The sequence below is a fragment of the Chenopodium album genome, chromosome 10, assembly GCF_948465745.1.
Source record: "Chenopodium album chromosome 10, dcCheAlbu1.1, whole genome shotgun sequence".
Lineage (NCBI taxonomy): Eukaryota > Viridiplantae > Streptophyta > Magnoliopsida > Caryophyllales > Amaranthaceae > Chenopodium > Chenopodium album.
Window position 1 is genome coordinate 57,154,996 of NC_137843.1, and position 12,984 is coordinate 57,167,979.

Genomic DNA, 12,984 nt, shown 5'->3' on the forward strand with positions numbered 1-12,984 from the left:
ATTTTCTATGATCTACAATGTGAATAATCATAACTACAATGCCTAAGTATAACCTTATATAATTGATTTAGCTTCAATACATCAACATTACAATTTATATACTACGAATGTAAAGTGTGGTCAAAATACATTTTAACGAGTCGGGATTCAAAAAATTTATTGAGATCAATATCCAAACCCAAGGCATTAAAGTGAAACTAGTTTTAACTTTTTACGTTGTAATTACACTCACCAGCGTGATTTTACGCAAATATGTAATAGAGTTGAACTTCATCATACACTCTAGGACACCAATATAGAACTTTTCGAAAATCATTATCAAGGTAGACATCGACATAAATCTCCTATCATACCTAAGAATTGGACGTCTTGGACGCCACATTCACACCTGAACAAATAGAACAAGGCCTATGCTTTGCAAATTGCAACACACTCCACTACGTAGTAGTGTAGTACGTACCACGACAAGGACAGAAAAACCTAAGTGTTTCCAAACTCAAAAGATTGTGTTTGATTCACTTTCATTGAACCTAAAGATAGTTATGATGTTTATGAAGATCAAGTGAAATTAAAGGGTGGTGGAGTTGTCAACTTGTTTAAGAGCCAATATGGCTACTGGTTAGACTTAGCTGTACAGTGGAGAGGACCCTACTATAAAGGGATAATAAAGAGCCAATAACACCCTTCAAGCACCTCAGCTTTGGACGTTAACTTGTCAAGACCAATCATTCATTCCAAATTTAGTCAAAAGTATTAAGGATCTTCCTTTGATCTTGTAAAGCCTTTTTTGGCATAGTAAGCCTTTGAGGGTTTATTACCATAATTATGGTTCTCTTTAATGGTGATTTATCTTAGGATGCTAACTATGATTAGCGAAAATTAAGCCGACATTGAAGTTAACTTGTAAGCTTTTTAGATCTTAAGCCGAAATGATAGTAATAGATTATTTTCAAGTCTATACATAAATTAGTTTTGATTATAATCGCAAAATATGTTTTAATCAAAATAAATCAGTGTCTGTATTTTCTCATATCATGTAAGCCTTAAAATCAATTATAATCAAGTTCCCTCTAGGTTTTCTCCTTGGGAGGGTTTTTTTGTTCCCTCTAGGGTTTTTCCCTTGGGAGGGTTTTTCTAGCCTCCATTGCTAGATTTTTCTTCTTTTTTTGAAGGTTTTCCTTTAATCTTCTCCTTCTCTCTCTTTCTCTTCCATCTCTTTTCTTCTGATCTCAATTGTAAATTTTTGTAGGGGGCTTCCATCGGTATTTTTACCGGTGGTAAGCCCCAAAAAAACTTTCTAATTGCTTTCAATAAAAGATCACATCTTTATGATGAAGTTTGATCTACTATTAGGTTTAATTTATTTGTTTGTTCGTCTGTCAAAGTTTGAAGATTTAGGGTTTCACAATCTCCAAAAGTGTCTAGAAGGCCATATGAGTTTTTTCACCCAAATAACTATTCATATGTGGATCTCAAGCCGAATTAGTGCTAACTCACAGATTGTATTGCTTCAGATGAAGATTTTTATAAAAGCGATCGTTGATCAAATCTGCGATGTAACTAGTTCTAAGGTGAATTGTATTTGTATTGAAATTTTAGATTTCCTCGGAATTGTTTGTAAGTGCCGTTTGGCTATCTTTCATTAATGAAATCCTTTCTCTTCTTGTAAAAAAAAAAAAAAAAAAAAAAATCAATTATAATCAATATCAATCAACGAAAGAGGTTTTATTGTCAAAAAACACATTATTAATCAATATTCATCACGAGAGTCCACCTCGATATAAATTTGATGAAGACAATTGTTTTCATAAAAGACTTTTCTTCAGATAAAAACATGAGTAGATACCATCCTAATCTAATCAATAATCTTAGCCAATAGAGATAGACATTCATTTGACATGATATATTCATAACCTATCCTAACATCTTGATGTGAATTATCATTATTGATCATAAAATTGGTATCTTGAAATTGTGAGCATGGTAATAAAAAAACGTAAAAATTAACAACAATAAGCTGAACCTTGGATGATTTTCTAATATATATTAAGTTCAACTTTAATAATAATAATATCGAGATTGTCAACATAGACAATCTTTGACATGTATTAAATCAATAAAGACTTCAATCTTGAAATTATATAAGCTAGGGAATAATTATGTCACTTTAAAATGCTTAATTAAAAGTCACCAAACCAATACTGTATGTTTTATGAATTTCTACTCAATTAATATTTACAGTACATACTAAACTTTTTTATTTTTTTTTATTTTTTTTTATTTTACTATTACAAAATCAGTAAATCATGTAGTCACATGAGCTCTATTTTCTTTTTAGATTATACATTACAGTTACGTAAAACGAGAGGAAGTAAAATACCATAGAATATGAGAATGGAGTTTAATTATGTTTCTAATGCAACAATTCCTCATAAAAGTACATTAAATACAATTCCATCTTCTTAAAGAGGAGAGTACCTTACTAGTTATTATGTTGTTTATTACGGAGTACTAGTATATAGGATGGTTATTAAAATTTTCAATATCTAGCCTAAGAAGAAAACAAAAAACAATTAGAAAGCATTTATCAAAATTCTCATATAGGTGTAGTTATTGGAGTTCCATGTAAGTAAAGTTATTTCTCATGTGAAATTCTTAGGAAAAGATTAATCATGTTTGATAGAAAATATGATATAAAGCTAACTTTATAAAAATAAGGATAGGTAAATAGGTTCACTCATACGAAATACTTATTACATAATTACATTTTGAGGTTTTCAAGTTTCTAAGGAAGTTTCACTTCTCAAATTCTACTACTTCATGCTACCCAAACATGTCAAATTCTTCTATTTTACTACAACCAAACAAGATTTAAAATGTCCTAGCTAATCTTCTACATATACTCAAAATCCTGACCACTCCTCCAAAGCTTAGGTATTTAGCAATGAAACTCTATCACAACACTTCAACACTTCATGTCTCAAAGTAGTGGTTACGGAGACTTCCAACACATTTCAGACAACCTTTGAAAAACAAATAAATAAATATACTAATTTCGATTGGTATTTAAGACCCAATGACAAAATTACGAAATTTTATGGTAGATAGAAATTTGAGTAATTAAGATATTATTTTTTATGACCAAGTTGGCTCCTTGTGTCATAAAAGGAAATCTTTAGCATTAATGCAACAATTTTCCAACAAATATATCAAAAATTAGAAAAAATTAAGAACCCTTTCTCAAAGGGCCCTACATCATATTAAGTCTTTTAGAATTCTTCCATGTAATAGCCACAAGCTGCATTCAAGTGCTAACTTTCATTTCCACCAACCATATATGCAAACCTACCTTTACACTAAAATGTTTACAAACCTACCATCAAAGCCAAAAAATCTACACACATGAGAGATGAATTGACAGAAATGCCCTTCAATCAATATCTACCATCAATTAAAGTAGAAATGGATTTTTGTTTTTGGTGCAAGAAACTATTGTAATTTGTAGTTGAGAGAGGGGGAAAAAAATTAGCAAGGTAAATTTTGTTTAATTAACAGTTAATTGTAATAAATTTTGTTTCAACACGATTTAAAATAGTAACAACACTAGTCTTTTTAGTAACTTTTTATTACGTCTCAGTCTACACTACTATATACAATTACATGTATGCGTGTTTACATTGCTTTACTTTCCTTTTTTTTTTTTTTTTTTTTTTAACACATGTCAGGTGAATGCTCGATGTTATAAATAATTTAAAATGGAGGAAGTAAAGATATTTAAGTATTTAACCTTCCTTTCACCCATCAAATAAGATTTTGTCTTCATCGTACAAGTCTAGCAAAGAAATATTTGATTGTGCTTTCTTACAACTGCTGTCAATTTCAACAATTTGTTTATCAACCACAATATGCCAAACGAAGTCAGTCTCACTATTTTGATTAGCTGTTAGGTAAAGGCAAGTATCCAGTTGTCTGCAACCATTGATTTTTACCAATCTTTTTTGAGGTTTATGTGCTTACACTATTAATCGCAATTTAACAAGTTCGTACCTATATTTTATGGGCTTGAATTAGCTAATTCTTAAAATATCCAAGTGTAATGTAACCAATGGGCTCTTGTAGGTCCACAAGATTAGCCAATATAATCAAGACATCCGGATTTGTAACCACTAAAATCATGAAATTGACTAATCCAAAACAATGATCTAGAATCTCTCGATTCTTCAAATTAATCACTACAACTATTGATCTAGAATTAACACCACTAAAGTTGAATAGGGAATCAACTTAAGAACATTCTTCTCAATGAAACTTTAAAATGATGTTAGGTTAACATGTAGCTATAGCAAACAATTTTATCGACTATAATTAAAAAGTTAATTATATTGCATAGAGCAATTCATATTTATTAGTAGTGTTGTTTAAAAAAACATGTCAATATTCATACCATATGAATTATCACATAGGTCAAACAAATTTATAAAATAGTACTCTTTTTACCTTAAAATTAACTTTTTTTTATTTTCATTTTAATTTATTCCAAATTATTTGCATTTTTTTATTAAAAAACTTTTGTTGTCTACATTTCTCATAAGATGGTATTCAATATCATTTTCTCAAACAACATTTTTATCTTTCTTAAAATTTATGTCAAAATGATTAGTGTAATTAAAATGAAACAAATAGAGCAACCTTTTACATGTTTTATTCAAATTTTTTAATATACAGAGTAGTAATTTTTTGTCCATAACAACTTAGAGTGTGTTCTATTTCATAATTTTCACTACTTGCTCCCAACCTTAAATCAAGAGACTTTATCAAAACTTATTTTGTTGTAATTATAACTTTTATCTAAACTTATGTAATACACAGAATATAAATATGAGCTTATTTTTCTTGAAACAAGTTAAAAATAAAGTAAGCAAATCAGAGGCTAGAGGATTGCCTCTACTTCAGAATTACTCCATAATCAATTATTGCACGGAATATCAAGCCAAATCAAATAAACACACTAAATACAGTAGGCAGGAAGAGTGCTCAAAATTATGCTGAAAAAAAAACAGTGCTTTTCAATTTACCTCTACTTTAGTACCGCACCTAAATGGTAAATATACTCCTAGATTCTTCTTCAGGCGTGTTAAAATATCTTACCTTTAACAGCAAATATTAAAAAAAAAATGAAAAAAAAAAGAATCTGCTAAACTGTTACTGCCTTACTGGTAGTTAAAAAGTGAGCAATACACATCTCACTGAAATAGATGTCGTAAACAACTTAAACATCATAAAAAAAGGGGGGTTTTGAATAAAGAAAAATACTAGCACCTGTAGAATTCAAACCAAGTACTGTAAAACTGAAATAATTTACTCTTTCTATAATTTTACTTATTCGAGCATAAAAAAGACTTAATTAAATCAATGTATTATTTATGCATTTTTTTTTACTTTCATTCAGAACAGTCCAGAATTAGTACTCGTTAACTAAAACTAGCATAAACCTGAAAACAAACTCCTTGCTCAAATCTACGACAAAAGTCTCTTACAGGTATTGGGGTAACGTTGACGTACGCTAAGAAGCAATTTAGCAAAACACTTTAGTCCAAATTTACCGCATTTACTATTGAAGCTAATGGAAGTTAAAATTCTCCCCTTCAAGTTGCCAAAACCCCCAGCTTGGAAAATTTTGGACGGTCCAAAAATCCTCTCCAGCAGCCTCACATGTCTCCATCATCTTTTGCTCTCTCTCTCTCACAAACAAGTACCAATTTATATTATACTTTTATTTTCAATATGATAGATTCCCTAACCCAAAGTTTTCTTCTTTTCAAAAAAATAAAAAAAAAGAAAAAACTCTGTTCTCTCTCACTCTGTTTCTGTTCTGAAATCAATCACTTTCTCTTTAAAATTCTTTATTTTATTCATAATTCACCTTTTTCAGCTCTATAAGATCCCACCCATTTCTCAACCCATTTCCCCCCTCCTCTTTCTCTCTCCTCTCTTTTGCTAATCTTTGTTCATAATTCTGCTCCTTTGTTTCCTCAATTTTCTGGGTTTTTTCCTCATCTTTTTTTTTTTCTTCAGGAAATTCAAGTATTTTTCTGGAAATTCTGGATTTCTGAAAAATACCTTGATGCGGAATACCTGGGTTTTAATGTTTGAGATTCATGTCTCCAATTCTCAGTGAACTCTATGTTTCTGGGTTGATGATAAATTCCACATATAGGCGCAGGACCCATCTAGTTCAATCCTTCTCTGTTGTCTTCCTTTACTGGTTCTACTACATCTCATAATCCTTGCTCATTTCTCCCCCCTCTAAATTAGTTTTAGCTGCTATAATTACTACTATAATCTATCTTATACAAGAAAAAAAAATTAATTATATCATATAAATATATACCAATATAGTGTCAAATAAAACTTAAAATCCCCTGTTTTTCATCTTCAGAGTAAGGTATTGAGCTAGTAGTTTTCTGGGTCCTGCTATAGTAAAAGTTAATTTTCTGTGCTACTCAAAATATTAAATTTGTTGAGAATGGCTTCACCTGGGAGTGGTACATCTTCTGGGACATCATCATTGCAGCAGAATTCGAGCTCGGAGGAGGAGATGCAGATGCAGATAATGGATGAAAGGAAGAGGAAGAGGATGCAGTCGAACCGCGAATCGGCGAGGAGGTCAAGGATGAGGAAGCAGCAGCATTTGGATGATCTCATGACTCAAGCTTCCAATGTGAGAAAAACCAACCACCAGCTCTTGAACAACATAAACATCACCACCCAACAATACTTGAAAATTGAATCAGAAAATTCTGTACTCAGAGCTCAAATGTCAGAACTCAGCAGCAGGTTACAGTCTCTGAATGAGATTATCAGTGCACTCAATTCCTGCAACAACAATCAAAATCTGGGGATTTATGGAGGTGGTGATGATCAAGGAGAAGGGATCTTTCCCACAATTATTCCAGAGCCATTTACAACTGACAGCTTTCTGATGAACCCATGGGATTCTGCTACCTACTCAAATCAGCCAATCATGGCTTCAGCTAACATGTTCCAGTATTAATGGGCATGTTAATTACTCATAGGAGAGTAAAAATTAGGGAGGATTTTTACCTTTTGAGGATGTTAATTAAGAGGGGGATTATGAAAATGATAATGATAATCCTACTAATTTTCTTTTTTTATTTTTTATTTTGGGGTTTTCTGGGGAGGGGAAATATTCAATAAGTAGATTTTACTACAGGGGGGAAAGGGTATATGGGTTAATTTGTGGTCTTTTCTGTAAATGAATTAATGCAATTATGCAAGTTTGGTAATTAGTGTCCCCATTTGCAGCAATGATATATGTACACAATCTTGCATGTTACATCTTCAAGAATTTAATTTATTTATAGCTTTAATGTGCTTTAAGCTTGTCCTCATCTGTTTAAATTAGCTCAGCAAAACTCAGGAGAAAATTGTTTTACCCAAGTACTTTAATTAATAGCAGATCAACAAAATGGAGATATAACAATCAATCACTATGACTCACATAGTATGCTACACAATTGCCTCAAATTTACTTGCTTGTAATATCAAGAGCTTGTGTCCTTGCGATGAACTACGAGTACAGATACATATATAAGGCCTTCCTGCACTGAACATGATCGAAAATGACAGTAACAAAATTAGATAAAAATCAGACACAAGCATGCAGTAATCAGTTCGGTTGTTCACTTATGCTTAGAAATTCATATATGCACTTATCATATTCTCTCAAGAGTCAAGAGTATGAAACTACAATTACTGAATTAATTTTCAAAAAGTGAAGTAGTTTCTCCGAGTCAACAGTTAGATAGAAAATGGATTACTTAGGTGTAACAACAGCTCACAGGGTTGCGGTTAGCTAGCAAATCGATCACTTAGGTGTTGATACTTGTTACAACACAGGGATTCGCAGCGCAGCTCAATCAGCAGATCAAGGAAGTGTGGAGATAATCCATTGTTGCTAGCCTGTTATGGTCATAGAAATCTGCTCATGCAGTCCTCAGGTTTCTAAGAAAAATGGGAAAGAGATGTTTGATGTTGACTGCATGCTTTAACTACAACAGAAATGCACCTATCAAGCACCTCCAAATCATCATTCCGCAATTGACAGAAATGTGAATCTAAATTCAAGTTTTTCCTCCAGAAAGGAAACTATGTGTCCATGTTAGATGTCGAGTTTAGGTCCATCCCACGAAATTATTAAGCACTTAAAAGATAGATGATTTCATATTACTAAATCAACAATGGCAATAGCAGCCACTCAGTAGTACTAGACTACTAGTACAGTATTTTTGATGGGGTTGTGGAGAAGTCTACATTGATACGACTCCACCGGTAAAGGCATACCCTCAGTCGTAATCAAGAAACAGAAACTAAAATAGAGACTCCACCAAGGTAATGTTTCAAACAGGTAGTCCATGTCTATTTTCTTCTACACTGCTCCCTTTCCCCCTCCTTTTTTCTCAACTTTAATTAACCAGGTGTCTTTCCTCTCCACCCCTTCTTTTCCCTGAAATCGTGAAATATTACCATCTTCTTAGTAAATCTAGCACCCTCGGGGACACAAAAGTCCGCTTGAACCAATCATCAGTCAGAAGCATTCCTAAGAAACAAATTTCTCATCATATCGATCTTCCTATGTACATCTCTTTTAAATGAGGATAATCTGATAAACATTCTAGTGGTTTAGTAAGTGAAAAACTGCAAAAATTGTGATATAGTGAACTCATTTCAAGCAAACTACAATAATATTGTCAAAGAAATCTTCAAGTTTGTTATACTTGGCAGTTTTGTTACTCTTCAATGTGATCCTTAAACAATCAAGGAAGTAAAAGCACTAAAACCATAGTCTGTTTCAGTTAATACACGATACTTTTGGATGCTTCAAATCAGGCCGAAAGTTTAAGAGAAACCACTAGATCCGTGCATGTAACTCATGCCAAATCTAAAAATCTGGTAACTTAGCATAGGATTCGATGGCTTTACTTCTTTTCTTCACCATGACTCAATGAGAAGACATGACAATCAAAGTTACAAGTTTACCAGACCATCCTGATCACTGGAAAGTCCTAGAGAAATCACAGCAAAAGCCATTAAAAAAAGTAAAAGAAAAACCTTTTTTTCCCAATCAGTACATTAAAAAAACTCAAAGAACATATTCATACGCAAGTATTTTATTGCATAGAAGGCATTTTCAGTAAAAAGCTACCACATCGAAGGAAGTGAAGATCAGTTTTAAAAAGGGTAATCAAAGATCTGATTAAATTTTAAAACCAAAAAAGTCTCTTAAAGGGTGGTGGGAAGAGAATGGAACCATTGAGAAAGAGTCCCACGTGCAAGGGGAACCATGTTCTTAGAGCAAGTCCTGCAAACACAAGATTCTCTCCATAATTCAAGTTCCTAACACAGTACTAATTTAAGAAAGGTCCTGTCCTATTAGACTAAAACTGAAATTAAATACTAAGGAGTACTACTTTCCCTTTTATCTTTTACTTCGTATTTTCCAAAGGCAATATTTTAATGTGTTTAACAATTAATAGACATAAAGATTGTGTCATTAAACCCCTAAGACCTTGACAAAATGGGCATAAATGCATGGTTGTCGTTGTAACGATGTAACGTTACAACCTTATAGGGAAAGAAACTCACCAGAAAAACACACAATAGAAGGTAAAAATTATGAATGATATGCAATAATAAGAAAATGAAAGGCAATTCTCCTATGTCTAGAAGGGAAAATTTGAAAGCACCAACATGTCTAGATGGTAGCAAAAGGAAACAGCAATGTGGGGAAACAAAAAGGAAAGGGAAAGCTAAATTTTCTACAACGTTCATGGGTAGAAAAAGCCAAGAAATGGGAAATCATACTTAGCATATGGTTTCCAACTTGATCCTCTCTGATTTTTTCACAGGAAAAAAAAAAAAAAAAAAAAAAAGAGGGAATTTAAATCATTGGTTGAAGAGAAAATTGAGGGTTTGATCTCTAATAAGATGCTAGCAACTAATGTATCTCCATTTCAAATAGAGAAACCCAACGAAACAAAATAATTACAGTGAATAGAGATCTCAATCACCCACCAGACCCACTTGGTCATTAATTCTATCATTTTCTTGTATAGTAAATACAAATACTGCTATCAGACAAAAGAATCCTATTTAGTCACAATCTAATTTTATAGAAGAACATAGTTCCGTAAGCAATTATGAAACACACTTTCTTGAAAATCTTTTCTATATTGTACCATGTAAGGTAGTCAATGATCACAACTCAAAGTGTCTAGAAATAATGCATTGAAATTTTTATTTTTATAATAAGAAAATATAAGTACGGCCACCACCCGTCTCTTTTTAGGCAAATTATTAGGTGTACTTCAAAGCATGTGGTATTGTACTACAAATAATGGTTCAACTATGTATATGTAATATGGTAATAGCTTACTGGTTAACATTTTAGAGTTTAAATTTAAGGTCGTGGGTTCAAATCTTGTAAGAACCATATTTTACCAAGCTAGACTTGGTCTAGTGGTAAGGAATGTATCTTCTAACCTTTAGATTGGGGGTTCAATCCCCACTAGAGGTACTTTAAAAGTGGGGGATCCCTTACCCTTCCCCCATCACTCTCAAAGTGTCTGACCCGCAAATACCAAATCAAAAAAACCGTGAGGGTTAAGGTTCGGTCAGCGTCCTTCTGCTTATCGCAAAAAAGAAAAAAAATAAAAAAAAAAAAAAAAAAAAAAAAAGAAGAAAAAGGTTCAATTGTGTATATCTAGAAAAATGATCCAACCCTCATGCCGCAATTTAATTTGTAATCACATCGCTAACATGCTCCTAGGCCAACTTATAGGCTCTCACTCTTTCCCAATTACTACCTTCGGTTCGTATTATATGCAACTTTGGTGCATTATTTGTGAGGTGATTCAGGGTTTGACATAGGGGCAAAGTTTGAGCTGATTCAGGGTTCGACACAGGGGCAAAGTTTGAGCTGATTCAGGGTTCATACTGAAGTTTTCCTAGGCATCATACTCAAGTTTATCCTTATAGGAAGTAAAAAATTCATAGGAAGGTCAAAGAAGCCTAAGAAGGTGGAGTTGTGTCATTGACAAAAATATAAGTTGTACTTCATACAAAGTTCTATTTTCCTCAATTTTGATAAAATTACTCAACTCCTCCAAGTTAAGCGAAACTTTGCATGAAAATCAAACATACAACGTTCAACCAAACAACATACATAGTATACATTTCCTTATAGATTAACTGCTCGGAGGAAACCATTATTAGACAATATTACCATGATCAACCACATTTTTTATGCCCTGAGACATTATCTTTCAGTTCAGCAGCTCATTTTGTCTAAAGTTTTTCAAGCAACTCTCTAAGCTTGCTAGGTCTTGTAATCTCTAATTTACATCCTTGCCCAAGTACAATGTACCACAATCATTTAGCTAACCAGCCAAGTAAAAGTTCATTCGTTAGTGCTAAGAAAAAGGAACGTAAGTCAAAAATTTCAGTCGCATGTTTACTAGAGTAAAATCAAATGAGTCAGCAAGGAAAGATTATATGCAAGAAAAAGATGCATTGCCTTCTTCCATGACAAGACTTCAGAAATTTTGGATAATAAGTAGCTATAATGGACACTAATTTACTCAAGTCCCATATAGAAAACCGAAACTATCTAATAAGACAATCACACGTTAATATAGGAACTAAATTTAGAGATGGAGGGAGAGCCAAAAATCCAAAACAAAAAAGCTTAAAACCCAATAAACACTGAAATAAACCAGCACCCCATGCAGAGCAAAATGACTTCAGAAAATATGAAAAGGATTTGCTGTAATAAACTAGCAACCCCATTGCAGAACAAAATGACTTCAGAAAATATGAAAGGCATTTGCTGTATCGCAAACGTTCATTAATACGTACACACCCATCCTCTGTCACTGGTTTATTTCCATCCATATCCAGTGACAGAGGATTGGTGGTAATCACTTTTTCAATCCAATTAAGTGGGTTCCTTTTACCATTTCTCCCCATATCCAAACACAGGAAATTTCATCCGAACACGTTATAAATGTCGATATTGTAAGCATTCTCGAACATTCATGTCGAGTAACAATAGGAGAGAGGCTAACAGGTCCTACACATATGAAAATAAAAACAACAATCTAGGTCATTCAATATCTTAGCAGTTTGTATAGCTTGGAATAGTCAAGGTTGCTTTTGTTTATAATAGAGTAAATATCTATTTATATTGTTGCATTCTCGATTTCTCCTTTCAAAGAAACAATGCTTATCAGAAGGGTAAGAAACCTTATCAAAAAAAAGGAGCATACAGTTCCAACTTAGCATATACTTATTGACCAAACAGTGACACAAAAGTTAGATTGGGAGTAGCATTACAGATGGCAGACATTATAGGGGAAAACAACAGTAAGCCATTGGTGATAAGAGGAAAACAAACAATAGAAGTAGTGATTTACTCCTTTTTTTTCCAACTGACATCTCTTTTTAATCTTTTCTACTTGGTACTCACCATCAAAGAAGTGGAACTACAAGGTAAGCCGAACTTTACTTTTTGTATTTTAGATACTTTAGAAGTAGGTATGATAAGGGTGATGAAATCTCACATCATCACATCTTTGCACTTTAGAGTATATGGTTGAATCAGTGCAGAGGAATTCAGGAAAAATAATTCAGAGAGTTAAGAGTTATTATTAGTTTGGTGGATGGTGAGAGCATGTGGCCAGCCAAGCCAATTGAATGGCTCACATGGATTAAGGCGAAAAGCAGTACAAACTTTGTTTAATTAGGAAGTATTATAAAATTTAAGACGTGATTAGCGACACAATCAGTTGCAGGATGGAACTGGCATCTAGATGTGTCCTGAAATGATTATTCTAAGAAAATTGGAGATAAAAAGGAGATGGAAGATGGGGCTTAGATTGAGAGTGTTGTCTTTACCAGCAAAGG

At 32.8% G+C, this 12,984-nt stretch overlaps 1 pseudogene; it reads left to right on the plus strand.

Annotated features, from left to right (window-relative positions):
* Positions 1–5,917: 5,917 nt before the first annotated feature.
* LOC145562650 (bZIP transcription factor 11 pseudogene) lies at positions 5,918–7,395 on the plus strand (annotated as a pseudogene).
* The last annotated feature ends 5,589 nt before the right edge of the window (positions 7,396–12,984 follow it).